Source organism: Mus musculus, chromosome 8 (genome assembly GCF_000001635.26).
Source record: "Mus musculus strain C57BL/6J chromosome 8, GRCm38.p6 C57BL/6J".
Lineage (NCBI taxonomy): Eukaryota > Metazoa > Chordata > Mammalia > Rodentia > Muridae > Mus > Mus musculus.
Window position 1 is genome coordinate 99,677,854 of NC_000074.6, and position 24,163 is coordinate 99,702,016.

Sequence of the window (24,163 nt, forward strand, 5' to 3'; positions counted from 1 at the left end):
GTTTTCCATCAATAAGAGTTGCTGTGATTATGGTGTCTCATCACAGCAATAAAACTGAATAAAACAGGAAGGGAGAATCCCTGTTTTTGGAAGAATGTGGTCATCAGTAGGTATCCCATGTCTAAGTGGGTGATTACCATACCTATGCACATAAAGAAGGGGAAGGGGAAAGGGGAAAGGGGAAAGGGGAAAGGGGAAAGGGGAAAGGGGAAAGGGGAAAGGGGAAAGGGGAAAGGGGAAAGGGGAAAGGGGAAAGGGGGAAGGGGGAAGGGGGAAGGGGGAAGGGGGAAGGGGGAAGGGGGAAGGAGGGGAAGGAGGGGAAGGAGGAGGAAGGAGGAGGAAGAAAGGGGAGGGGAGGGGAGGGGAAGAAAGGGGGAGGATAGGGGAGGGGAGGAAAGGGGAGGGGAGGGGAGGGGAGAAAATAGAACAAAATGGAAAAGAGAAAAGAAGAACCCTGAGAGTCAAACAACTAAATTGTTATAGTTACACACCTACATGTATCCATATGCTGTTTTTTTGAAAGGTTAACAGGCATTTCAACCTTAAAAAGAGGCAATTTATTGTATTGGAAGGCCATAGATTCTTGTAAAGAGAAATAATTCTTAAATGTTGAGTTTGAGCTTTGCCAAATGACATGGCCTAAAGCAAGCAGCAGGCTACCTGAAATGATGTACAAAGGATACTTAGTGTTCTACCAGTTTGTTTTCTCAATTATTTAGAATTGACAGCAGGGGAAGGTTACCCAGCCAGGAGCCATGGCTCTCTAATGTGCTTTGTGTGTTAGCATCTATGAAAATGAGACTTTCGTGATCCATGTCACTTTGTGGCCAAGTTTTAGGAAAGATATTTTTGTTGTCTCTGTTCTCTATTTTTGGTTAGAAGCAAAATTAAATAACCTAAAGATTCAGGTCAGCCTGGTGCCTGTAGCATCATGAGATGATTACACAGAAAATGATCTATGTAAGAGCATCCTCATAGATTAATAACTTCTACTTGATTAAATCATAGGAATGTTGACAGTGCATAAAGGCACCCAGTTTATCCTCTGCTGCTCCTGTGGTAAATGGTTTTCAGTTAAGGTATCAAGGGTACGTAGGAGAAGACTGGAGAATTTGTAGAGACACTCAGTGTAGGTTCCTCTGCATTTCTGATTGAAGTTGTAAGCAGAGGACTTTGCAGGATTTTGTTCAACACCAGGGTACTTCCCCCATTAGAATAGAACACAGTTACAGTTTCCTAATTTTGCATACATTTATGATCCATGACTGTCCTCTTTGTTTCCTATTATCCTTTGCAGGGATCAGATTCATGAAAGAAAAAAGACAAGAAATGCCAATTTTAAAATTCAAGAGAAGAAGACCATAAACTTCTACTCCCCACCTCCAATTCACCAGCTCATAATACCCTGAAGTCAGATTCATTGAATGGTAAAATAGTAACACATTTTTCTTCCCTTCGCTGAGCTTATTAGTTTGATCCTTACACTGTGAAGAAAAGAGTGAAATGTAGCCATCTGATATCTCTATTGTGCGGGTGTGTTGGTTTGTATAAAGAGGGAAAGGGGAAGACCTCCGCCTCTTAGCTGCATTTTCTGCGCTGGGACACATTACACAACTGCTCCTTGTTGAACTGTAATTATAACAGAGCCACCTCTCTAAACATGAATACAGGGGAAACTAATTAGGTGCTGACAATAAGCAAATATTATTCTCTTAATTAGATCTTCTTCTATTGGAAATTCTGCTTTGTTCTTGCTACTCTAGTGTGAATGACATTTGAATCATAACAGTGTCTCACAGAGCAGTCTTTCAGGGAAGAAATAGACAGGCGCAATGACACAGCCAGTGAATACCTTTTCACATCTTTGCTAATCTGAAGTCAATGAAATGCATTCCCCAAACAGCTGCGTTGGCTGATTGGTATACTTGCATAATCACTTCTGAACCAGCACACACTGCATCATTTTAGTATTCATATATTTTGATAGTTCTTTTGTTACATACTATTTTTTTTTTAATGTGGCTGTTTCCTATCCTTTAGTTGGGAAGCTGAGCCCTGGGTTGGGACGAGGAATCTTCAGGACAAATCCAGTTTGGTAGATTGTCCATTCTACATATCCTGTTCTCAAAACTCAAGTGTCTCTCTCTACCTCTTTCTCTTTCCCTCTTGATCTCTCCTGAACCATCACATGCGCTTTAAAATATTTGAAAAATGGGGCTGGGGGGAACCATCTCCTTCCCTCATGCATACTTTGTGAGTGTAGGTGATAGGGAAGGATACAAGAATATATTTTAGGGACTTATACTGTTTGATCAATTGAAATCTCTAACTCATGAAACAGACATCTGAGACGCATGCTGAGACAGTAGACGTGTGAGGGTCATGCCTATGCCCCCTGCTTAATGAGCACACATTTCACCATGTCACTCAGGAGCAGAATTACACTATTTGAACAATAACTTCTTTAAAAAGAGGTATTTTAAGAAGCAGGTAAGACCCTTCATATAAATAACTAAATAATGCTTTCATATTTTAAAAGGCAAACAGAATTTATTATATCCTGACATTTGTAAATTAGAAATGAAGTTCAATGGATTTAGTTTTGTGCCTACTATCTAAATAAAAAAAAAATTAAAAGACACTGTAGAAAATATTCCGACAATCTCCAGAAGTCAATGGCACAATGGCACATTCCATAGAACAGCTAAACTGTTCATCAAAACATAACAGTGAGATTTTAGAAACTGGAAAACCTGCAATTCCTAGAGTGTTCATTTTGAGGTGTGGGTCCGGAAGAACATACACTGAAACATGTTTTCAAACTTTTATGCCTTGTGGGAAGATGCCATATTAGATGCTGTGTTTGAATGAATACAGTAAAAAGAAATAAGGAGGCTGTTGGGCCATTATAGGCCTATATGCTTTTCTTCTCATTTATAATTTACCTTTCCACTTGTCTTTTTTGTTTGTTTTTAATAATCTATTATCTATATAAATATGGAGTTATAGAACTAGTCAATATTATTTAATAGTGAGTGGACCTTAAGTCTGATTAGTGAGCTCTTGGAAGGAATATCGTAGTAACATTCTGGTCATCCTTGTAGCTCCTAGACTTTCCAGATGGGTAAGACTAATGTTTTTTTTCTCTCTTAGCAGCTTGATTAGCATCTTCCAATGCTATCAGAGCTGGATCTGGAGATGGAAAATTTTGCCTAAGTTCCAGCTCAATTTCTCTGAGTCCTGTATTTGAAGGGAGTGGCAAGTTCAGCAACAGGGTTTTGTTTGCAAGTTGTGGAAGGAAACCTAGGGTAAAAAAAAAGCAAAAGCCTATGCTGTTGGGGAGTCTCTCTGGCTTTCTCAAAACAAGAACTTGAAGGGACACATCCTGTGACTGGCAGCAGCATTTCTGGTGGGTTGGAGTTAGTGGAACCATCCTCAATAGAGACTACCAATTTAAATCACTGCATGTGTGGTTCGTTTAAAATGGTGGCTTGTGAAACCTTCAGTGCAAAGGTTATTTATAAAGGAAACAGGAAAAAACACATTAAATGCATGAAATATATAACACTTCAGTCACATCTAACCATATGAATGGTTTTGGGTGTATATATTATGGGAAAAAGTAAAGAATTTGGGCTTAAATGGCATCCATTCATTCATTGATTTAATAATATTTCTTCCATAACTATCCTTAGCCACTTATGTTCCTAGATATGTAAATGAACTCAAATCATTCACTTTTATACTTCCCATCTATTTAGTTAGAAATAATTCCTACAAACATATGTATCAAAACAGATGTCAAAACAGAGTGGAACACAATACCAACTGAGTGTGTGTGAGGTGATTTTATGGTGGGGCTTGAGGGCAATAGGAACATTCAAGTGACAAGGACATTCCAGACAGAGGAAACACCAGCATGGGCAAGGAAGAAACCAGAGCCAAAAGTGGCCGGGGAGACAGAAGGTTGAGATATAAATGCTGCTTGTCTCTGCTCTCAGCAGGCCTTCCCACAGCCTCCTGCTGCTCTCAATCTATTTTCTTGCTCTGTGGTTCCCCTGCCCTCCCCAATCTACTATTGCAGTCTCAATCCCCCTCCTCCACCTCCTCACCTCATGTCCAAAACACATGGGTACACATGGGTATATGCGATAAGCCTTGAGCCATTTAGTGAGAGTTGCGGTGCTTGTGTTGGGGGGAGAGGGTGTGTGTGGGGGGTGCAGTGCAGGAGCTTCAGAGAGGGTGAAGGGCAGAGAAGTGAAGAGCACCCAGGCTTACAAGCCCATGATTGCCTCCCTTCACCTTGAAACCTTTCCTGCTGTTCCATGGCCACCACTGTGCTTTGTCAAACGATTTTGACTGATAGTGTGCTATGTGCTGATTCAAAGGAAAACCAAAGCAGATTGTCAAGTTCTTTAAATGAGAAACAGAAAATGCCCACCCACCCCCTCTGCCAAAAATAAATCATGGATTATTTACAAAGGAAACAAGAGTGCTTGAACCAAAAACCAAAAAAGAAAAAAAAAAAAGAAATGAAAAGAAAGAAAGATTCAGAAGAGTCATCCAATCAAGGATTTAATTCATAGGCTCTCCTTAAGCAGTCACTGCCAGGTGACACTAATTAGCGTGAAGAGTTCACAGGTGTTACCCTGCAAGGGAAATAAATAAAAATGAATAAATAAGTAAACTGCAGCTTGAACTTCTCTACCTGTGTCTCACCTAGCCGTCTCCAAATATGTCACTTGTCACCGTTATTTAAAATATAATATGTTAGTTACAAATCAACTGTATTTCACTTGTAAATGTTTCTTCTTCCATGAATATAAATATCTGAATATCCATCCATTTGTGTTTCTACAAGTGCATTCACGTTCATACACTAAATATTCAGTATTCCTTGTACTAGATATTTTGCATGATTCTAGATACTGTAAAAAAAAATGCTTGTTCTTGCTTTGGGGGCTTTTAGGTGAACAATAAGACAATTAGATGGCATAGTTCGATGGCTGCTGTTTTAATGTTGTTAGAGCAGATATAATGCAAGAGAGGATAAAAGTGCAGTCACACACTTGGGGTGCTATATATTATCAAATGCCTTTTAATGCCAGTAATGATTGAGATAGAGTTCAGAAAAAAAATGGATATTGTGAATTTCACATAAAACAGAAAGAAAAGTTTTGCAACAAAGAAAAACAAAACCAGGAAGTCTTGTTGAGTTTGTACACAATTGAACAATTCAGAGTAACAAAGTCATAAGATTCTGGAGCTGAGACAGTCATACAATGACAACAGGGAACTAATATTTGAAATATTTCTAAACAGCTTAGAGTATTTTGCATAGAATTGCATCCTTTACCAGAGAGAACTCTTGTACCAAGTGAGTTATAGAGAGTACACAAAAAAGTGTTTATCAAAATTAAACCTAATAGAGTTAGGCGATTTTTTTCTTGTGGTATATGAGTTCATTATGTAAGAGATGTCTTGATTTTACCACCTGTAGTGGGATAAACTTAAATTCATGTCTTAGCAATACTAGAATTTTGCTTATGAAAAGTTAATTGTAGCACACAGGGGAGGAAAAGCAGAAAAATACAAACCTGAATAAAGTTCACAGTAGCGACTGAGCATTAGCAAGCTGGAGGACAGATATCAGAAATCCTGTCTACTTGGTTTGTATGTTTCTGTGACTGAGAGATCCTTAAAGCACAGACAGAAAGAGGTCAGAAATGAGAAGAAAAGAGATCTAGAGACAGAAAATACTCACAGAAAGAGAGAGGGAAACACAGAAATATTCACATAAAGGGATAGATAGATAGATAGATAGATAGATAGATAGATGATAGATAGATAGATAGATAGATAGATAGATAGATAGATGATATATAGATATAAAGTGATAGAGAGATAGATGGTAGATACCACAAAAAGAAACAGAAATATACAGAATACACAGAAGTGTTGCAGCTCATTATTTAAAGAAGGATTTCCGCACATGTTGGATAATTTCACAAATCATATTTAGAGTTTATTACATTATTCAAGTGAATCAAAATTTCTGTTTCAACACAAAGAGATAGCACCTAGAAACACACCACATCTGACATTCAAGATATAGGGGTAGAGAGGAAAGTTTCTGATGCTTCTGACGTCTGCAGGAACTGACTGCACTCTGTGACCAGCAGTGCTCACACATCACTTGTGCCCACTCTTTCATTTGCTGTTAGTTAGCAGATGCTAAGTCCCGAACATTTCTGGTTCCACAAATTCATTCACAAGCTTATGTAGAGTAAAAGATTAATATATAGGCACTTTGCGTGACAGAACGAATGATTGTTTTCTTCAATAGAGGTGTCCTACTTTGAAACAAGCAATGCTTGGCCTTCCTGATGAGTTTCCCTGAAAGTTTCATGCTATGATTGACAGTAGAAGAAGTAATTATTGAGAGTATAACAAATACTTTGGATTGTAATATGGCATTAAGTAATGTTGAAGGATAAATTAAATTATCCCTATTTTAATTGTATTTTACTCATACCCAAAACATCATTTCAATGATGATAACTTGTCTCTAATATAAATCGAAATTTTGATAACAAACATCACTATGAGACTTCTCTTGACAATTATATTGTATCAGATTATATTATAACTTTAGGGTTTTAATTACATGAAATCATGATTTCTAGAAAGTAGTATATGTTTTATGTGTGTAATATAACATAAACATGAAAGTTAACAAATTTGCGATGTAACAAAAAAATTATACAAATCCTGTTCTTAAAGAAAACCAGAAAAGAATGACCCAAGTAATAAAAGCTGATAATTTTTTTTCAGATTTCTTTCTTTAATATATTTTTATTAGGTATCATCTTCATTTACATTTCAAATGTTATCCCAAAAGTCCCCCATACCCTCCCCCCTCACTCCCCTACCCACCCACTCCCACTTCTTGGCCCTGGTGTTTCTCTGTACTGAGGCATATAAAGTTTGCAAGACCAAGGGGCCTCTCTACTCAAAGATGGCCAACTAGGCCATCTTCTGATACATATGCAGCTAGAGAGACACAAGCTCTAGGGGTACGGGTTAGTTCATATTATTGTTCCACCAATAGGGTTGCAGACCCCTTTAGCTCCTTGGGTACTTTCTCTAGCTCCTCCATTGGGGGCCGTGTGCTCCATCCACTAGCTGACTGTGAGCATCCACTTCTGTGTTTGCCAGTCACTGGCATAGCCTCAAAAGAGACAGCTATATCAGGGTCCTTTCAGCAAAATCTTGCTGTCATAGGCTATGGTGTCTGTGTTTGGAGGCTGATTATGGGATGGATCCCTGGGTGCGGCAGTCTCTAGATGGTCCATCCTTTTGTCTCAGCTCCAAACTTTGTCTCTGTAACTCCTTCCATGGGTCTATTGTTCCCAGTTCTAAGAAGGGGCAAAGTGACCACACTTTGGTCTTCGTTCTTCTTGAGTTTCATGTGTTTTGCAACTTGTAACTTGGTATTTTAATTTTCTGGGCTAATATCCACTTATCAGTGAGTACATATTGTGCGAGTTCCTTTGTGATCATGTTACCTCACTCAGGATGATACCCTCCAGGTCCATCCATTTGTCTAGGAATTTCATAAATTCATTCTTTTTAATAGCTGAGTAGTACTCCATTGTGTAAATGTACCACATTTTCTGTATCCATTCCTCTGTTGAAGTACATAGATACAGGAGTTTTAAAATTATCTCCGAATATATTCATTGTGTGATCGAAACAAATCACTGAACCATCCTGAGTTCTGCTTCCCATGTTTTTGTCATTTCAATTGCAGTGATTCTGACCTTTTAAGAGTTAGATGAGTTGCTGGGCGTGGTGGCACATGACTTTAATCCCAGCACTTGGGAAGCAGAGGCAGGTGGATCTCTGAGTTCGAGGCCAGCCTGGTCTACAGAGTGAGTTCCGGGACAGCTAGGGCTACACAGAGAAACCCTGTCTCAAAACAAACAAGCAAACAAACAAAACAACAACAACAACAAAAAGAGTGAGATGAGTCTAATGTATAATCAGTATTCCTAAGGGTCACTATGATTAGAAGTGAATATGCCAACCGTGCAAGCAATGAGTCCATTGGTCCTTTCCAATACATATTACACAAAAAAGGGGGGGGGGCTATTTGATGAGGAAAATAAAGCAGATTCAGCAAAACCAGAAGCAACTAAGCTGAAGAGTCTCCAAGGGTCTACAAGGAAATTCTCACTTGCAATTACCAAAACAGATTTATTCTCTTAGAGATCCAGAGGGCTTTAAACCAAAGTGTGTATCTCTTTAGGGCCCTTTAAACTGCTTTTATTACTCTCTTACTTTTGAGCACCCCAAAACAGCAGTAATATACATCAGCAAAACTGCTATCAGTAGTTTGAATTGTTTCTATTATTACCAGTTACTGCATATTTCATCCAAGCAGCTCTGCTTGATTCATTCCTGCCAGCATTGGGGTGGCTTTTCTGTGTCACCCACTAAGTTTGATAGTGAAGAGACAAGATGGCCACAAGATATAAATTTGCAGAGTTTTATCCTATTCCAATATAATTTATTAGGTTATATTCTAAGCATTTGGGATAAAATGAGTAGAGCTTAATGATCAAGAGTAATTTTTTCATCAGCTCATTAAGTAGATTGGTGAATAATTCTGCCCTCAACAACAATTTGGTACATATAGTGGGGGAGACGGAGATTATGATTTAAAGAGATAAAGGGATTGCATTTTGGAAACAAACCTGATTGTTTCCTTTTAGAAATATAATTACAGTGTCAAGCAAACAAATTTTAATAAAGAATTAATTCTACATTTGCAACTTACAGCAATATGAAATGGTCAGTGTATGAACTTCTGAATCTGATACAATCTGGCCAAAGAGAAAAATTGCAAGGGCATAAACTAAAAGATGACACATTGACATTGAATAATGCGCAAAACTGATGACTCAAAGCTAATCATGTATGGAGGATGGCTTTCTTCTAAAATTCTTACAATTATTCTTTCTCTTTGAATCACTTCTAGGAGTAAACAACTGAATTAAATTATGTGTAAGAAATTTGTTCACACAATTCATTAGCAACAATAGCCCAATATATTTAAAAAGCTCACATTAAATTCAACAAGGCATGTATCCGGCTCTGGTTGAGCCCTCAGAATTCTGCAAACTGTCTACTCCCAAGACTGGAGAAGGATAATTTCAGGGTGTTCCAAACGGTTTTATATAACCTGGCAGTCAGTTCACCTGGATAACATTCAAAACTCTAGGAATCCAGTGGAGACCCTCCTCCTGTCTGGCTCTGCTCTTAGGTTTACACTCCAACATTAACTCATCTCCCTTCACTACTGCTATTGCTGCTAGTGCTGAAGTTTCTGATTTCTCAGTAGTTAGGTCTCCCATCTCCAGTCTAGTTATGAACCATTCCTATGAAGAGCATATTTTCTGAAATCTATTTCTTTTATTTTATGTATAGAATTATTTTCCTGCATGTATGCCTGTGTATTATGTGCATACCTGGTGTCCCATAGAGGTCAGAAGAGCACATCAGAGTCCTGAAAGTAGAGTCACAAATTATTGTGAGGCACTATTTGCCAGGAACTGAGCATGTACCCTATACAGAAGGGACAAAGGTTTTCAACTTCTCAGTCTGATCGACTGTCTCGTGGAGATATTAACTCCCTGATTCTGTGTCTACATTCTTCTATTTATAAAGGAAAAATTCCCATCTTATTGCACGCTTAGGCTGTGTTCTAGATACTCTTCTTTTGTCTTTTGTTATTCCAAATAAACATCTAAGAGAACTAAAGAGTCCCAGCAAGTGCTTTAAAATCTTCTAATGGAACAAGTTCTCTGAAAATGAAAAAAGATGACAGTAAGATTGATGGAAGATGGCCTTTCATTCACCAATAAACCCAGTTTATTATGGCAAGTGCTTCTTAGGCCGACACTCTCTTCCTTCATTGAGCTCTTGTCCTGGGGATTACTTTCTGTAGAATATTATTATTTATTTACTGTCCTGGCATGCTGGAAAAAGTCTGCCACTAAAGCCTGATAATAAGCAAAACATAAATCAATGTAAAAATTGAACCCTTCTTCCCCATGTATTTAAAGTCACTGTTTATTATCATTTTTGTATCTTCAACCATAAAAGACCCTTTAAGGAATGTTTTATGTAAAGAATTTAAATCCCGCTAAGCACTGGAACCCCAATGGAGGAGTTGGAGGAAGGACTGAAGGAGATGAAGGGGTTTGCAAACCCATGGGAGGAACGACAATATCAACCAACCTAAACCCCCAGAGCTCCCAGGGACTAAACCACCAACCAAAGAATACACATGGAGGGACCCATAACTTCAGCTGAATAAGTGGCAGAGGATGGCCTTGTCTGGCATCAGTGGGAGAGGAATCCCTGGGTCCTGTGAATGCTTGATGTTCCAGAGTAGGGGGATGATAGGTCAGTAGGGCAGGAGTGGGTGGGTGGATGGGAGAGCATCCTCATGGAGGCTGGGGGAAGAAGGTAAAGTAGGAGGTTTACAGAGGGAAACAAGGAGGGGGTAATAACATTTGAAATGTAAATAAACAAAATAACCAATAAAAATACTTTAAATCCCATATAACACAGAGAATTTTAATATGAAGCAACGATTCTCATAATTTGTCTGTGAGTAAATTGAGGACAGACTCTTTGTTCTTCCTTAAATGTTGAGACCACAATTTCATTTTCTCATTAGGTTTCCAAATACATTCAATAACATAAATATTTTATAAATGGCACATAGGTAAAGAGGGCATGAATGTTATCAGTCTCTGTATTTCAGAAAATAGAAGTTGAATGGTCAAGAGTTCAAGGTCACCCTAAAGTTTGTTATTGTAGTTTCTGAATCAGAAAGTGAAATCATTATGATGTGTCATATCATTATTCTACCATCACACAAGGTAGGCTTCAGCCTTTGGTTTGATTGTAGACAGATCAGTGATAATTTCACAGCCTCTAGACCAATAAATAAATAAATAGTTAAAAAATGGATGATTATATGTATCATAGGTAATAAGAAATATTGCAAACATGCTCCTTTTCATTGATAAATAACGGACATACTTTGTGTTCTAAATTTGTTAAGTTTGTTTATATAAATTATTTTGTTATATTGTGTATCAAAATAGAGAAAAGAAAACTTACCAGGAGGGTGACTACAAGTATGAATGAAGTATTTCCATGTAACTATCATAGTCAGACAAAAGGCTAAATATTTCCAACAGCTTGAGTGATGCAGAATTTTAATCTCCTTTAGATGTTCAAATCGATGCACAGACAATAGAACTTAGAACTGCCAGAAGGACAATTTGTATTTGCAAATTACTTTCCCAGGCTTGCTTTCCTCTGCCTCACTAGTCACATTATTCCTTGTATTTATAGGACAGTTGCAAAGCAGTTAAAACAGAGCAGTATGTAAATTCACACTAAATAATGCAAAGATGCTCATAGGAGTCAGTTTCCCAACTTGTTGCAGCCATCATCACATGCAAGAAACCGGAGATGGGAAATTAGAAGAGAAGGTGAAGCTGCATGGCTTTGAAAAGCCAAGGCAGATTAATGAGCTAAGCTAAGGTAGATTTCATGCTGGAATCTTATGTTCTATATGTAAAAACTGTATTCATTTCATTTAATTCAATTCACATATACATGGATGGCAACCTAAGGTGTTTTTTTTTTTGTTTTTTTTTTGTTTGTTTTTAAAACAACATAATTGGTTCTTGGTTAATTTGCCTTTTATGCATGTATAAGGTAGAATAACAATGCTACTTATTAATAAATGCTGGCCAACAGACCTTCAATTTAATAAGGAATTATGGATAGTTCCTTGATGCTATTGAAACTCAATTGTGAAGCCCTGTCTAAAAAATTATTAGCCCTTCTAAAAATGCATATATATATTATATTATTGATACATATGATACACAATATATTGTATATTATAAAAAATATTATGTATATCTTACAATTGCATGTTATATAATTTATATTATATATCTATTATAGTCTATAAGACAGTCTTATAGATGGCTTTGCTATCATTAGTTTCCATATGGTAAGATGGGAGGTGTTCTGTGCTTACAAGAACATGCCCTTATAATCACAAAGGGTATGTTTTATAACAACAAAACATAGAATCAGTGTTAGAGAAGGCAATGTGACAGTGCAATAAAGAAAACCAAGTGGTATGATGATGAAGCAGAAACAGAAATTGCAGCACATCAATGGAATGCAATAGTGAGGCTGCCTTTAATGACACAAGTGGGCCAAAAGCCAAGGAATATAGGCAGTCTCTAGAAACTGAGAATGGACAAATTCTCTTCTGTAGAGATTGTGAAGAAAGAGATCTGTCAGTTTGAGTGCTTTTCTTCTCTTTCTCTCTTTCTTTCTCTCTCTCTTTCTTTCTTTCTTTCTTTCTTTCTTTCTTTCTTTCTTTCTTTCTTTCTTTCTTTCTTTCTCTTTCTTTCTGTCTCTCTCTCTCTCTCCCTCCCTCCCTCCCTTCCTTTCTTTTGCTTTACTTTGCTTTTTTTTTTTCCCCACAGCATCAGAACTAAGCCATAATGAATTTCTCTTGTTTTAAAGAACAAATTTGTAATAATTTGTTATAGTAGCAATAATAGGCTAATTATCATGAGTTCTCTAAGGCAAAGGAATGTTTAAGTAAAGAGCATCCTGATGAGATAGAGCTTTGAGTATTTCAGGAAATGAAATAAAGCTGACATTGCTGAAGTGTAGTAATACAGGATTGTCGGGATCTAAAACGTGAAGACTATAAAATTGTAAGGAAAGAAAACTTTAAAACTGTAAAGAAAATCTATTTTAAAACACTGTATTATGAATGAAGATAAAAGACAAGTTTCTAAAACCAAGACTATTATTTCTTTTACTGTTGTTACAAAATACCCAGTGGAGATAAAGTAAAGAATCATGAAGTATTTTGGCTCACAGTTTTAGAGGGTTCAGTCCATCATGACCACCTGCACAATTTCTGGGCCAACTGTGAGGGAGAGCATGATGGTGATGGGAACATGTCAATTGAGGTCAACTCTTAGCATACAAGAAAGTGATAAAGGCATATCTAGGCCAGGACAAGATACAATCTACAAGCACAAGCCCACAGTGATTCAGTTCTTCCAATTAGACCTCACCTTACAAATTCTTCAGAATTTCTGTTTTAATAGTTCTGCTAGCTGGGGAATAAGAATGTCTTGTGTTGTCATTTCAGATTTGAACCACAAGAATGTGTATCCCCATTAATAATAGATCTTTTAAATAACCAAGATGTAAAGCATACAAATTTGGTCAGAATACAATGCATTTATCTATTTAATTAGGTATAAAATATGTGTTGCTTGATTTTCAAGGAATGATTGAGGCACAGGATGTCAGAGCTGGAGCTGAAGGTTCATGAACCATTCATGAGAAATATTATAGTTGCTTATTTATTTGTTTTTATTTTATTTATGTGTTCATGTTCGTATGAATGTATGCCACATGTGTGCAGTGGCTTATGTAGACTGTGAAAAGTCATCAGATTCCCTAGAACTGTAGTAATAGGTAGAAATGAGATGCCTGTGGATGCTGGAAACTGAACTAAGGTAATTATGAAAGAGCAGGTAGTACTCTTCACAGTTGATCCACTGCTCCAGTCCCCATCCTCTCATCCTTGTAATTTCTGTGTCAGTGTATCTCATTTTTGCCCACATATGGATGTTGGCAAAGTATCTCAATTAAATGCTATTTAAGGAGAACTTATTATATCTCTTTTAGATTAAGGTTAGTATGATTATATAAAGTTACAAATTAAATATAGGGAACAGGGCTCAGTATGAAGACAGGAGCCAAACTCCGGGAACTTCTTTTGAAGAGTAATAAAAGATGGTAACAGGTTAAATGGGCATTGTATATTTCAATCTGCAAGTATCTACCCACCTGTGACTTATGTATAAAAGCGCCTAAATCTCCATGGAATTGTCCTATGTTGAGGTTTTGCTTTTACTGTCTATTGTAATGCTAAATATGGGTCCCCAAAACCTGGAGTCTGCACATAGCACCCCCCCCAAGACCGTGCCCCAATGTAATTGTGGTTTTGAATAAAGATGTGGACAGCCAGTACTTGGGGAGAGAACACATAGGATGGGAGAAGGCTTAGATGAGAGAAGATGGAAAGGAGAGAGAGGAAACCACCATAGAGGGGTAGGAGTAAAGAAAACGTGGCCATGTGGGCTGGCCAATTAGAGCTAAGAGCAGCCCCCATGAAACATAGTAAATAGTAAGTAATAGTTTGGTATTACAGATAGGGACAGAAATTCTAACAACATGGAGAATAGAATATTGCCCAGCTATTTAAAAAGATAAAGGCTGTATGCATGTTTTTCATCCAGGAACATAAATGATCTAAGGTGGTTGGAAATCCCAATTGGGGTTTATTAATATTTTTTACTACAGACCTATAACCTCATCAGCTTTGCCAGGAACTGGCCTGACTCAAAGCATGTTGAGTAAATTTTCTCCAAACTAAAATGAGAAAGTTTTTTTGTTTTTTGTTTTTTGTTTTTGTTTTTGTTTTTGTTTTTGTTTTTGTTTATTTGTTTGGTTGGTTGTTGTTTTTTTCAAAAACGTCAAGAAATGGTGTAAATATTAGAAAAGTATTTTATATGCAAAATATATAAAAACACAATTTCATGTTTCATCCTGAGGCATTCAGTAATCCTTCATTAAGTGAATATAGAAATGAATAAACTAATATTTCTTTGTTTGGGAGAGAGGAGGGATATAGATTTTCAGTCTTGTAGATATGAGTTTCTGTGATTTTTGGAATATGGGAGGTGTGAATCGTGCAGCTTCTATACAAAATATTTAGATTCTTTATTATTATTATTATTATTATTATTACTATTATTATTATTAGGTATTTATTTCATTTACATTTCCAATGCTATCCCAAAAGTCCCCCACACCCTCCCCCACCCACTCCCCCACCCACCCACTCCCACCTCTTGGCCCTGCGGTTCCCTTGTACTGAGGCATATAAGGTCTGCACGACCAATGGGCCTCTCTTTCCGCTGATGGCCAACCGGGCCATCTTCTGATACATATGCAGCTAGAGACATGAGCTCTGGGTGGGGGGGTAGGGGATACTGGTTAGTTCATATTGTTGTTCCACACAAAGGGTTGTAGATTCCCCCAGCTCCCTGGGTACTTCCTACAGCTCCTCCATTGGGGGCCCTGTGATCCATCCAATAGCTGACTGTGAGCATCCACTTTTGTGTTTGCTGGGCCCGGGCATAGTCTCACAAGAGACAGCTATATCAGGGTCCTTTCAGCAAACGCTTGCTAGTGTATGCAATGGTGTCAGCATTTGGAGGCTGATTATGGGATGGATCACCAGGTATGGCAGTCACTAGATGGTCCATCCTTTCATCTCAGCTCCAAACTCTCTCTGTAGCTCCTTCCATGGGTACCTTGCTCCCAATTCCAAAAAGGGGCAAAGTATCCACACCTTGGTCTTCGTTCTTCCCGAGCTTCATATGATTCATAAATTGTATCTGATATCTTGGGTATTCTAAGTTTCTGGGCTAATGTCCACTTATCAGTGAGTACAGATCATGTGAGTTCTTTTGTGATTGAGTTACCTCACTCAGGATGATGCCCTCCAGGTCCATCCATTTGCCTAGTTTCTGTTTATACTAAGCCATGCTAAACTTCATGAATATTACCTCTTCCATCTATGAAGTGAGGTCGTCAATCTGAGTTCTGGCCTCCTGCTTTGACCAGTAAGCGATTGTAAATTTTCTAATTTTCATATTGCCATTCTTTTAATGAAATGAATATTATTACTACTGTCCACGGACTCAAGTGCAACTGCGAGTTCCACAACACATCAGTCTGATGGAGAGTTAAGTGCAGGAACTAAGAAGACTTTATTAGAAAATCTTATCAAGGTTTAAGATAGAGAACTCTGGTCTAACACATCATGCTGGGAAGATGGATTAGGAACGTTTCATGAAGAGAGTTTGGGGGCATTCCTTGCCTATCTCACAGTGGATGGTTGGTAATCACAGACTGGGAATTCTTCTCATGGCAGTTGGGTAGATGGTGTGCGTCTGACCCTGAGCCCTTCATTACAAGTTGATTTTCAGTTCAGGGAGTCTCAAAGATCACCTTCATTTTTCTCATTATAGCCTTGTTGCTTGTTAAGGTTTTCATCTTCACTTCCTGATTGGTGACTAGTTTAAAGGTGAGAAGCTACCCTGAGGCCTTTGAGATAATCTCCAAAAGCACTAGAATTATAAAGACAAAAGATGCCACATAACAGCAAAAGTCCCATACTTGTACTGACAGGCTACCCCAAATGATTTTATAGAGATATATAGGATTCAACTCTTCCTTAAATATATCCAACATCTTATACAAGTGGACATTTTCAAGAAAAAACAATTTATGCTATAAAATTTACTATTCAGCAAGATAACAAGACTCTTGATTGCCCACTGTGATATGGACTGAGTACCAGTGGCCCACGAGATAAAACCAACCGTGTAACACCCACTATACTGCTACAAGGACACTTGTTCTCAGCCTCTTCTCTGGGAACCAGCCTGCTCTTTTCCTTACAGTCCAAGCCAATACATTTTTGTTGTTGTTGTTGTTGTTGTTTTACAGTTTGGGCCTTTGTTAAATTTGCTCATTGTCTCATTACTAGCCTTCCATGTCCAATTTTACAAGGCAGCAATGTGAAAAGGAATAAAAATATTCTTCCTAATTTTTAATGGAAGCATGGGTCAGGTAAGACAAAACATGCAGTCATGACATAGTGACCCACTTCCTTAGGAACAGTAGATGAGCATAATTGATAGTTAACCAACAGTAACTAACAGGATTGTTTCTCTAAAAGGTATACCACTCTTCCTCAGATGACATTTGTTCTTAGTTTATAAACACTACTGAGAATTTACTTGTCACCGATGAACAGTGGCCTAACCAACAGACATTGAAATTAGCTCTGCTTCCCCTGGGGACATTAAGTCAGAGGGTTTCAGACTTTGGATGGTGCATATGTGATTATTTTCAAACTCTTGACTGCCAGTTTCCCTTACTTATGTTTGAAAGCATACCCACAGATATGGCTTTCAGATTGACACAGAATATGTGTCTTCTAAGGGGGGGGGGAGCACCTCTCACCTATAATTTTCCCTTTGTTGTCTGTTGAGAACTTCAAGTGCTGATGTCTGAAAGCTGAAACATGCACTTAGGGAGGTTGTGCCTTTGCCTTTCAGTCCTGCTCTGGAGGCGGCAGAGGCAGATGGCAGAAATCTCTAGTGTCTAAATAGTGTTTCATAGCAATCCACATTTTGTCAATAGCCAACAAGATGAAGTAGGGGGAAAACTGTTAAAAAAAAAAGTGTTGTTAACAGGATCCTAAAACTATGTGGTTTTGGACATGGGTCAGCTAGTCAGTCTTTCACAAGTGGTAATATCCTCATTTGTACAATAGGATACCAAAAGGCCCAAAAAGCTGTTGCACTGGCTGGTTTTGTGGGTCAACTTGACACAAACTAGAGTTATCACAGAGAAAGGAGCTTCCAGTGAGGAAATGCCTGCATGAGTTCCAGCTGTATGTCATTTCCTCAATCAAGGGGGTGGTGTCATCCCTGGGCTGGTAGTCTTGGATTATATAAGAGAGCAAGCTGAGTAAGCTAGGGGAGCAAGGTAGGGAGAGGCCTTCATGGTCTCTGTATCAGCTCCTCCTTCCTGGCCTGCTTGATTTCCAGTCCTGACTTCCTTTGGTGATGAACAGCAATGTGGAAGTATAAGCTGAATAAACCCTTTCCTCCCCAACTGCCTTCTTGTTCTTTCTCGCGTGCGCTCACTGGCCAGGAAGAACGATGCTGCAACAGGATCCTTCTGCACACGTTTATTGGGAGAGCTTGATTGTAGAGGCGAAAAGACCCTGAGCCCAGAACTGGTGCTGCTTACATAGGCCTAGGAGAGGTGTGTCTCACATCTGATTGGTTAACTTGTCTTGGCAAAAGAACCTTCACTGCCTATGTATGTGTGGTGGCCAGCAGTAGCCAACTGCCACTCTGCAACTGCCACTCTGCAATGGCTTCCCACATCTCCTCCTTTTTGTTTTAATAAAATGAGGCTGGTCTAGGCCTGTGCAATTATGTCCATCTGCCGTGGCTCCTGTTTTAGGTCGTTCCTCTAATGTCACAGCCTTTCCCGTCATAGGGTAACCCTATCGCCACTAGGCCCCATGTCTTAGGTTGGTCTGTGCACGAGGAAAGTTGCCCGTCTCTGGATACTGCAGTACTGTGTGACAGTAACTGCTAAATGACCTAGGTCGAACTTATGGCCCACAAAGGTATACTTATCCCGGTCTCAATCATCAGGAGCAGGATCATCTTCGGATTCATCTTGATCTTTCACGAACCCAAAGTGGATTTTCTTCACCTGGTACCACCGTTCCTCAGCTGAAGAGTTCTGAATCCACGCAGTCCGGATCCTTCTCAGCAGTCTGTTTTGCAGGAACACTTCATTACCACCATTCCCCAGCTGAAGAGTTCTGAATCCATGCTGGATCCTTCTCAGCAGTCTGTTTTACCACCGTTCCCCAGCTGAAGAGTTCTGAATCCATGCTGGATCCTTCTCAACAGTCTGTTTTGCAGGAACACTTCATTACCACCGTTCCCCAGCTGAAGAGTTCTGAATCCACGCTGGATCCTTCTCAGCAGTCTGTTTTACGGGAACCTTTATTACCACCGTTCCCCAGCTGAAGAGTTCTGAATCCATGCTGGATCCTTCTCAACAGTCTGTTTTGCAGGAACACTTCATTACCACCATTCCCCAGCTGAAGAGTTCTGAATCCATGCTAGATCCTTCTCAGCAGTCTGTTTTACAGGAACCTTTATTACCACCGTTCCCCAGCTGAAGCGTTCTGAATCCACGCTGGATCCTTCTCAACAGTCTGTTTTACGGGAACCTTTATTAACCGCTCCTTCCCCGTGATGCAGTTCTGAATCCTCCCTGTAGCAGGGGGTCTTCGCTCGTGCCTGAAGATGTTTCTTTTCCCGGGTTTTCGGCACCACTTCTCGCGCTCGACTGGCCAGGAAGAACAACACTGCAACAGGATCCTTCTGCACACGTTTATTGGGAGAGCTTGATTGTAGAGGCGAAAAGACCCTGAGCCCAGAACTGGTGCTGCTTACATAGGCCTAGGAGAGGCGTGTCTCACATCTGATTGGTTAACTTGTCTTGGCAAAAGAACCTTCACTGCCTATGTATGTGTGGTGGCCAGCAGTAGCCAACTGCCACTCTGCAACTGCCACTCTGCAACGGCTTCCCACAGTTCTTGATGTTTGTGCCTGAATAGAAACCCTGACTAAGAGAAGTTGGAACCAGCATAGTGGGGTATTCCTGTGACAACCTGACCATGTTTTTGAGAGGACTGTGGAAGACCTTTGGAACTTTGAGCTAGAAGAGCCATAGGGATATTAAGAGCTCTGTGGGATGTTCTGTAGGACCTTGGGAGATAATGTTGAGAACAGTGCAGAAGATGGAGGCTAGATTTGTGAAATTTCAGAGGGAAGACTAAAGACTCCTATCAGGGCTGTTGCTATTTTGATTGTGAAAATTCTGTGGTTTTGATTAGCTGGAGCTGAAGAATCAGCTGTGATAAACAAGATACCAGAACTACTAAAGCAAAATCTTTGCATTACTGGGACTATTGATGCTGGTTAGCTGGAGCTAAGAAATTAGTGGTGATTAAGAAGAGACCAGCATCATTGAGGTGACATCTGGGAAGTGTTTTTTGAGAGCACAAAGAGGTTGTGTTCCAGAGAAAACCAAGGTTGTACTACGTGCTGCAGTTGCATTTGGTAATGTATAAGAGTCACCCAGGTGGTACTGCTTTGAAGACCTGAAGGGGCCATGAAGAGTAACTAATGCTCAGCACTGTGGGGCCATGGAAGGCCAATGGTGAAGGTAAAACCTCAGTTGCCATTGATGGTCCAGGTCTGAAGAGGCCATTCAAAGGAGGTGAAGCTTGGCACAATGAAGAAAACCTATGAGAGGTTATTGGTGAAGCCTAGTTGCAGCAGAAGACCACAGAATTTTGGAGATGCCTATACCATCAGATGACCACCAAGAACAGCAACAGCCATGGAGTACAAGTAGCTGGAGCCTAGAAGAAAAGGTGTATACTACAAAGGGCAGAGCTGGAGAAGTGACGCAAAACCTTGGAGTAACCTAGAAGATCATGAGTGGATCTCAGACATTGGATGGTTGGAGTTTGATTTTGTTTTAGATTGTGACTGTGCCCTGATATTTTCCCTCTTGAAGTAAGAAGGCATTATAGTGGAGCCCACAGTTAAGTGTTTTGAATTTTAAAAAGATTTTGAATTTTAAAAGATATTGGATTTTTTTTAGTAAGATGATTTTTTTATTTTATATTTTTTTATTATGTATTTTCCTCAATTACATTTCCAATGCTATCCCAAAAGTCCCCCATACCCTCCCCCCCACTCCCCTCCCACCCATTCCCACTTTTTGGCCCTGGCATTCCCCTGTACTGGGGCATATAAAGTTTCAGTGTCCAATCACTCTTTCCAGTGATGGCTTACTAGGCCATCTTTTGATACATATGCAGCTAGAGTCAAGAGCTCCGGGGTACTGGTTAGTTCATAATGTTGTTGCACCTACAGGGTTGCAGATCTCTTTAGCTCCTTGGTTACTTTCTCCATTGGGGGCCCTGATCCATCCAATAGATGACTGTGAGCATCCACTTATGTGTTTGTAAAGGGATTGAATTTTTAATATGTAAAATCTGTGGGACTTTTAAAGTTATTTAGATCTTGGGGATGAATAAGAAAGTAAGGGCTGAGGCTTAATAGTGATATGCTTGTGTGTCAACTTGACACAAACTGGAGTTATCACAGAGAAAGGAGCTTCAGGTGAGGAAATGCCTGCATGAGCTCTAGCTGTAAGGCATTTTCTCAATTAGTGATCAAGGGGGTGTGGGGGGAGGGCCCATTTTGTGTGGTACCATCCCTGGGCTGGTAGTCTTGGGTTCTATAAGATAGCAAGCTGAGCAAGCCAGTAAGTAACATTTCTCAATGATCTGTACATCAGCTCCTGCTTCCTGACCTGCTTGATTTCCAGTTCTGACTTCCTTTAGTGATGAAGAGCAATGTGGAAGTGTAAGCTGAATAAACCTTTTCCTCCCCAATTTACTTCTTCATCATAATGTTTGTGCAGGAATAGAAACCCTGACTCAGAGAGATGTCTAGGTTTATATCCCAATGATCTGAGTCTACAGTCTTAGTTGTTCTCAGTGGCAAATGTGTTCATGTATAAGAGAAACACTGAGCTCTCATACACAATATCTGCTGAGTTAAAATCCCAATTCCTAATTTGCCTCTCTGTGGTTTCAAAACTACTATCTGTTGACACAAATTTAAGAAAACAAACCTTTAACTGGGGACACGTTTTCTATTTTACAAGATGTTTAAGAATATTAAAAACAAAATAAGATGTCAAATGAATAGCTCAGGAATCTGACAGGATGGCAGACTAAGTTAACCTAACATCCTCCTCCCCCAACACCACCATCACTAACACACACACACACACACACACACACACACACACACACAGAGGAATACATCGGTAAACATGTTGAATGATATGAAGCAACAGCCCCCAAAATGTGAAAGCCTAACTGAGCTGAATAACAAATTAAATCCTTAGAAAACAATGTGAAAATACAGTTTGAAGTAAAAGCATGAAACATATGAATTTAGCATTTCAATCAAGCTAAGTACAGTTTATTCATATAAGAAATAAAAGAAAAACAAGTAGTTTTGGTTGTGAAAGATGTTAAGGAGTAATAGAAAGAGAAAAGAGAAAATAAAGAACATGTTTTATGGCAAAGAATGAAGCAGTTATATTTGTTTTTACACTTAATATTGAGAACTTTTAATCACTTTCCTTAGAGAGTTTTTGTACATAGCATACAGGAAGACAGCAAGGCAAATCTGTCAGTTTCTTTTAGAGTAACAAAGTTCATACACACACACACACACACACACACACTCTCTCTCTCTCTCTCTCACACACTTTCATGCATATACATAAAACTCACTTGAGAAACTGAGTGGGTTTATCCTTCATACAGGCCAAATGTATGCTCCCCATATGGCCCAGGATGCAGAAGTTAAGAAATTAGCATAAAGCCTACTCCTGGAAGGATGACAATTCTAGAATTCCTAACAAAGAAAATATAACTTCTTTGAAGTTTGTTCTTACAAATGAAGTTAGGTTGCATTCACAGAAAAAGTGCTGCGTATTTGGGCACAGAATTTCCCATGATGTAACAATCAAGTTAATAAAGCCATGAGTGATAATAAGCAGGCACACCATATTAAAGGCGTAACAGCTCAAGAATATTGCATAATAGATCTATACTTCATAATAGATGTATGTATATATATGTGTGACTTAGACTTCAAAACATGGGCATATAAGTCAAAAAACTGGTTCTATGAAAAAGATTCAAAAAGCTCCTCTCAAAAAATGCACAAAAATAAATGCACAAAAAATAAACTAGAGAACAAATCTAACTAAAGAGAAAAATATAATGGGATATATATTTGTGAAGCTATATTCAGTTTGAGACATTGAAGTAGAGCATAGAAAAAAAAAGAAAAAAATATATTGTTAAAAGAATTGAAGGACAAAGGATCCAGTCTACATACAAGAAGGTGTCGGTAGAGATGATGGTAAAAAGTAATCACATACAATGTTCATAGTGACCTCGCGACGATGAAAATCTTTCAAATACAGTGGCTATTATTTCACATCTGTAAAGCTACAAAAGGAATTAACTATAAATCCCAATCTGAATGTAAAACAAACCACAGGTAGAGCAGGTGAGGAAAATACAGAAGCTTTCTTTTCCATAAGTGTTAAAAAATCCTTTAATATAAAGTATAAGGCATTAGAGGTCAAAGCTACTCTTGCCATTAGACAAAGACTTCTTGTTTAGTTGTTCACACTATTTTATAATCCCACTAAGAAACCCAGGAGCCAATGCATGGAAATGGGATTTTATACTTTCATTTACACTTGGAAAGTACCGAGACTTCAGAGTGATGTGCATGCGGGTCACACTGATGCCAGCCAATCATGATCCTAGCACCCCAAAACCCAGCTTAAGTTTTTTCCATCATGTATTCCCATGGCTATCCAGTCATTTTGATGATTTCTCAATACAGCTATCGTCCAGTTAACTAGGGTTCACAGTAAAGCAGACATGTACATGATTCTACATTTACCATATCTCTTAATGTTTGACTCCTATGAATAGACACAATTACTGAAGGCAAAGGAAAGCATTTAAGTAGGGGGCTTGCATTAAATTCAGAGGCTTAGGCCATTATTGTCATGGCAGGGAACATAGCAGCACACAGGCAATCATGGTGCTGGGGAAGTAGCTGAGAAATTTACACAATTTACACCTTCATCTTCAGGCAGCGGGTGGGGGGGTGGAGAGCGAGGCAGAGACAGGGAGACAAAGAGACAGAGACAGATATGGTTTTTGCAACCTTAAAGCCCAGACTTGAGGAGCTTAAAGAAGACATACCTAGTTGAACAACACCTCAACTTCTAATCCTTCCCTGATTATTCATCAACTGGGGACTAAACAGGAAACTATGTGATGTACGAGGGCTACTTTCATTCAAACCATCACCCCTTAACTGTGTAAGTTACAAGAAAATGTATTGAAAAGAGACTCAAAGTCTACTTTCCATGTCAATTTGTGGCTGAGGTACTATTTACGTTCAAAACCCACACACTTACTTTATGAAAGAAGAACAAACTGGAGTCCATAAACTTGTTTGCCTCAGCTGTTGATGAGACTATAATGTGCTCTCTAAAACCTGACAGCAGGATCGCATTGCTGAAGAAAACACCTACACAACTCGTTGAACATGAAGATGTGAAGCTGTTGTCTACACAGAGCAGATTTTGTTACTACATGACAGCATCTTTGGTAGAGGATGTTTCTCTTCACACTGACAAAAGAGCAATATAAGTACCTTGCCAG

At 38.9% G+C, this 24,163-nt stretch overlaps 1 long non-coding RNA gene across 1 annotated transcript in view; it reads left to right on the top strand.

The window, feature by feature from the left end:
- Positions 1-24,163, top strand: part of A330008L17Rik (RIKEN cDNA A330008L17 gene) — a 316,765-nt gene that overhangs the window by 261,180 nt on the left and 31,422 nt on the right. The window contains exon 4 of the long non-coding RNA NR_132435.1: positions 1,298-1,427. This is a non-coding gene — a long non-coding RNA (RIKEN cDNA A330008L17 gene). The remainder of the gene's footprint in view (positions 1-1,297; positions 1,428-24,163) is intronic.